Source organism: Cavia porcellus, unplaced genomic scaffold (assembly GCF_034190915.1).
Source record: "Cavia porcellus strain 051 isolate PalLab524CR breed Dunkin Hartley unplaced genomic scaffold, mCavPor4.1 scaffold_1, whole genome shotgun sequence".
NCBI lineage: Eukaryota > Metazoa > Chordata > Mammalia > Rodentia > Caviidae > Cavia > Cavia porcellus.
Window position 1 is genome coordinate 57,088,569 of NW_026947484.1, and position 6,070 is coordinate 57,094,638.

Consider the following 6,070-nt stretch of genomic DNA (forward strand, 5'->3'; position numbering starts at 1 on the left):
TAAAAAACTTATTTTGGAGCTATCTGCTTAATTTGCTTAACCGGTAGATGTCAGCTTCAGTTACAAATGTTCAATTGCACGTAGTTTTAATGGTGTATTTTAATGTGTGTTAATTATATAGTTATATAATTATAGTTAGGTATTTATGTAGAGATCTTTGAATCTTTTCTGCTTTACTCACCACCACCTTTGGATGTAGATGAGGTCAGAATCTTTGCGTAGACTGAAATCACTATGTGACTTTTCTTGAGGTTAGGAACAACACATAGGCAGGGCCAGAAGATCCCTAGTTTCTGGTGCCCTTTTTCTGGTCCACACAGCCTGTGATGTCCACACTTCCTGCCTCTCGCATCTCATTTAGAGGAAGATTGATTACATTGACTACATGATTACATGACTACATGATTAGTAGTCATGTTCCTGCCGTGTACATAGGACCAGTTTGGCACGCTCAGAGCCCCAGCACATCCTAGAAACTGACTGATCATGGGCTGCCCCTGACCTTACAACATCAGGGTCCTTTGGATTAGCTTTTGGCTCCTGTAGGGAATGAGGTTATTTTTCAAAAGGCAGTGCGACCCAGTGGTTCCACGCACAGGCTCTGAGCTAGACATCTGAATCTAACACGGACCTTTTCCATTTACCTGCCTGTGTCAGTTTGTGCACTTGTAAACAGTAATAATAGCTACTTTGTTGGATTATTATGGGGGATAACTGATCGTGTATAAAGGTCTTTCAGCAGCATCAGAAAGTACTCCAGAGCTGGATTTCTTTGGGCTAAATTTGGGAGTTCCTAAGCCCAAATCTGTTGCCATTTAACTTGTTCTGCAAACCAACTAAACATAAAAAGAGTAGCAAAAGGAGAGGGAAAAATAATCCCGTCTCACAGGTGGCTAGAGAAAACTGATGCTCATACTTCAGAGAGGCTGATCTAAGCTGTGGTCATCGTATTGGATGATTATGAGGCATAACTGTGACCTGGGCCCTTTCAGGAGCACCCAGAGTGTGAGCGCTGTGTGTGTTTGCCATCTTCGTTATTTGGAAGTGTGAACAAGGAATGATGCAAGCCTGGACCTGCTACTGAAAACGGCCAATCTTAGAATGGATTCCAAAAAGGAAAGAGAGACAAAAAGAGAAACTGAGTCCTGCTGACTACATTTAATCACAGATGTGATGGCTGTGAAGGAATGAAGCCAGGCTGTGCTGAGTTTGCCCTGCTAGACCCACCCCACTCTCCTCCATTGTGCTGTCACTCTGAGAGGGGTCCTTGCCCTCTGACTTTTCTTCTGAGTCAACAAATGAGAAACAGCAGCAGCAAACTGGCAGCAGAGAGAAGTGAAGTCTTGTGTTTCCCTTGGTTGGCTGGTCCCGCTCCAGAGTGCTGTCCTAGCAGGCACCCTGTCCCTCTGCCTGTTCGCACAGGCAGAGGTCCCCTTGTGACTAAGTCTCAGGGTGAATTACTGCCCCCATGTTAGTTTCCCTAAGCCCCACCTATACCTATGTAAATCATCATTTTATTCCACTCCTCAAATTCTGCATTTGAGGTTGCCTTTGGTTTCTTTCTGGTAATATATTAGATTGGAGAATACCAGTACATTTACCAAAGTATATACCCTGGGACATATGGCACATGTTATGAAAAAAAGGTTTGCAGCACATTGTATTTCCCTGTTGGGAACTGAAAAGTTGTATCATATTGAAAGTTCCGAAAGTTCTGAAGTAAACATTCCGAAGTTTACGTAAGTTAGTATGCCTTCAGCTTACTTGAATTTGCATATTATCTTCCAGTGGATATAGGCACTGGGGATATTGCATTTTAGATAAATTCCTTATTTTATACATTTGGTAACAAGATCAAACAGGTTAAGAAAATTTCAAGTAGGTTTAGTTAGCAGCAGAAGCTAGTCTACAGTCTAGGAGTTCTGATTTAGTTTGGCTTGTTGAGATCAACACTATTATGCTGATTACAAAAAGGGATACAAGGTTTGAACATCATTAGCTCTATAGTGTTAGCCAAATAAACCAACTGGTTTACTTATTCAACAATTATTTTATAAGAATGGAATTAAAATGGGTTTCTTCGTGTTTAAAAGTTGGCCCTGGATATAGAGGCTTGAATTGATTTAAGTAGGGCCAAAGTTGAATTTCTTTGGGCTGACTTTGGACTTCCTGAGCTAAAATCTTTTGCCATTTAACTGGCTCTACAAGCCAAATAAACATAAAAGGAGTAGGAAAAGAAGAAAGAAGACTAACCCCACCTCACAGCTGGCAAAAGAAAAAATGATGCCCATAATTCAGAAAGACTAATTTGCAACTAAAGCCAGATGAAATCTCAAGTTGTCTGCAAAAGAAGGTAATACCTGTTAGAACAAGGAATTTGCTATACTTGTTTTTCTGTGGTATGACAGACTACAAAAATGCTCTCTCTATTCATGGTCATTTTCAGCTTCCTTTTAAAATACCCTCCTCATGAACCGAATGATATGCATTTCCAAAAATCTATTATATTCCTCTCACTCTGATGTTTCTACTGCCTCCATGTAAAGTTGCATAGTTATGCTGGTCTGGCAGGGGTAAGCACCGTAGAACAGAACAAGGTTATCCCTGTCACCCTAGCTGAATCCTGTTTGGTCTGACAACCAACCAGCCAACTCCCAAGTAGGTGAAAGATCCTCAGCCAAGATCTCCTGACACCTTGTGAGCAACAAATGTCCATTGTGAAGCCACCAAAGTTTATTCGTTACACAGCCTTACTGTGGCAGAGATCCCATCTTTGGATTCTGTATCAGATACATCATAAGCACATGAGAAGATTCTCAGCTTCACTATTTCTTGGGTCTTTGATCACCCACTTTGGCTTAACTACCATTTTATGTATGACAGGGGGCCAGCAGGCTTATGTGAGTCCTCCAAAGGGGTCAAAGAGCTGCACGATTATGCTACATACCCAGAATTTCTGGTGCATCTCAACGCTTCTGTACTCTGTGGGTACCATACCAAAGGGCTTCCCTAGTGATTGTAAGAAGAGCTGGGGATGCAGGCTGGACAATTAGTGAAGCTAACTGGATCAGTGCATTACCAGTGTCAGGTAAATTTCTTTCCTTCTGGTAGATTGTTTAGAAGCACCATCTTCATCTTGTTCAGAGATGTACCGTGTACGTAAACAAGCATATTCACCAAGAGTTCAACAATGTCTGTTCAAGGCTTCTCATGAAACAGCAGTGGTAGCTATACAGTAACCTCTCAGTATGCATTTGCTTTCCATTTTAGCAAGTTCATTTCCTTTCTTCCTCACTTTTACCAGCCTGGCTTGTACCTTCTAATAAAATACAGTAGTAGATTTAATCTCTCGGGCTCTCTTTTTGGGGAAGCCAGGTGTTTTAGTCTGGATTTGGTCAGAAAACAGACTCTACTAGAATGACATGATTTTCAGAGAAGTTTAGTATAGGAATTAAGAGTTCACCTGAATTTGAAGCTACCAGAGGAATAAAGTCTGGAGGCTGCAGAAGAGAAGATTAGAGAAATGGACATTCACAGATGTGCAGAGTACACATGACTTAGTTTGTAGAGACTCATGTCAGTCTTTAGCATATCAAGCTCCTCATTCCCTTAAGCTTTGTAGGAACCCTTTGGTTCAGCCAACAGCACCACATTAACCCCTTCAGAAGTCTTAAAAGGTGTCTAATATGCGGTCATTGTCTTTGTTAGGTCTTTGCTTCTAAGCCATGCTCATTTGGTTTTTGTCTTTACTGCTGTATGTAACAATCACATTTAATTTGACAAAAAACCACTGAATTTTCCAATCCTAAATATCCTAGATTCTGTGCTTCTTTTTAATTCCATCTGTATATCTACTTCCTTATTTTGAGGTTGTTTTCCTACAGTAACTTACCTATGCCTACCACTCAGCTTATGCTTTAAAAACTTTGCTTACAGATCTCATCAAATATCATGACTACATTAGGTATATTTTCTGCCTGCCATATTATTGGAGGATACTTTATCAGTTTTTTTAATTTCAAAATACTGGCAGTTAAATTTCAATGAAAAGTTTACCTAAATATTTCGTGACCCTACATTGAAAACTACCTGCCAAAACTCGATACAGAAGAACCAGTGATGGTAGCACATGCCTATAATCTCATTACTTTGGAGGCTGAGGCAAAAATTTGAGGCCAGCATGGACTATGTAGCAAGGCCAACTTGGACCACATAGCAAGGCCAGCTTGGACTGCATAGCAAGACCCCATCTCGAGAAGAAGAGGAAAAGGAGGGGAGGAAGAGGAGGAGGGAAAGAAACTATCTCTAACATTTGGTACAGTTGGTGGAATCTTCTACATGAGAAAAAAGCAAAAGACCTGCAGCTGTAGCTCAGTGAATCCATCTTTGGGTTCTGTATCAGATACATCATAAGCACATGAGAAAAGCCTGCCTAATACACATGGGTTCAATCTTTAGTGGGGGTGGGAGAGCACATAAATATAAATGAGACAAACAGAGCAGGGAGGAATCTGAAGAAAACAGGTGAACAGAAGGTATCTTAAGATGGGCCGTGAGGGCTTGCCTTTTGGAAGGTGGATTTCTGTGGCATTCTTCTCTGTGGTCCACTTTCCAGCCTACTTTGAAATGAGCCACTCTGCCCTTCCTCCGTGATGGTTCTGATGTTCCAGCTGACCATAGATTGAAACCTCTGAAACCATGAGCCAAAAGTAAATTTCTCTCCCTTTAAGTTGGAGATGTCAATATTTTGTTCCAGGAATGGGAGAACTGGTTAATCCTGAAAGGACAATGTGAAAAATAACCAAATTAAAAAGGGAGAGGGATCCTGCTTGGAAGTTTAAAAAGTGATTGCTGAAATAACATTTAATACAGGAATTGGTGAATAAAAGTATAGTGTAAGAATGGAGAAGTTCTAAGTTTCAAATACTTAAGTCTGTTTAGCTTAAAGTTGTAATTGAAACCATGTACTAAAAGCTATGTGTGCCCTCTATTTAATTTTAAAATAACATTAAAGGAAAGATAGTGCATGTACTCGCCAGTACTCTTTGTTCTAAAGGAGAACATTGGAGATTATTTAGATAACAGGTATTATGTGTTCACAAAAAAATAAGGAGCATTAGATAGGTGGGATGGAATCTATTCATACATTGTGTATTAATCTGTACCTACATTGCATGTTAATATTGTGATGCCAAGTTCTCATGGGATTTCTGAGGTGGGCTAAAGCACTTTCTCCAAATTGTTTTTAGCCATTATATCTTTATATTATTCCCTCGAGGCACTGACAGCTATAACCTTATTTCACATAGTGTTATAGTAAATACCATTCATTTCATTATGGTAGAACATTGTGCTTGATGGAGAAAGTAACTTACCTGTGTTGATGAATTCATGATCTGTTACTTTAGTGTCTTTGTTCAGCAGTCCTGCCAGTATTACTGGAGTGAATTAACTAGTTGGTCAAACAACAAGGCATTGTTTTGTCTTTCTTTGTAAAGGTCATTTCTAACCCCGACATGAAATTTTTTTCCACTTGAAGAAATCTCTCAGAAAGCTTGAGAGTAAGAAGCTGAGATTTAGGATCTGCCCAGGAGATTCTTCATCTGAATAATGGAAATTGCACAGAATGGGACTTCAGGGTTGGGAATCGGTTCCTAAATGGGAGGATGTAAGTCTTTAGAATGAAAAGAAAGACAGAGACCAATGCCTCCATAGAGGAGAAACACAACAAATTTTCAATGAGAAGTAGTAGGTAAGACATTGAATCAGCATGTCAAAGCATTTATCAAAAACAACACTGGAAACTAAAGGACATGGGCCCATGACTTCAGAATTCTTAAGTGAAAACAGCTTTCTACTTGAACTTTATTTCTAGTCATACAATCAATTGGGCATTGTACAATTAGAAAGCAGACTGTAGAGGATCTGTCTCCAACATAGTACTTGTGCCTTTTTTTAATGGAAGGCTGACCAGAGGATGTAATCAAAATCTCGCAGGAAAGATCCAATAAACAACGTCAGAGGGGCAATGAGCTGTGATTAAGGAATAGCCCCTGCTGTGGTGTAGGGA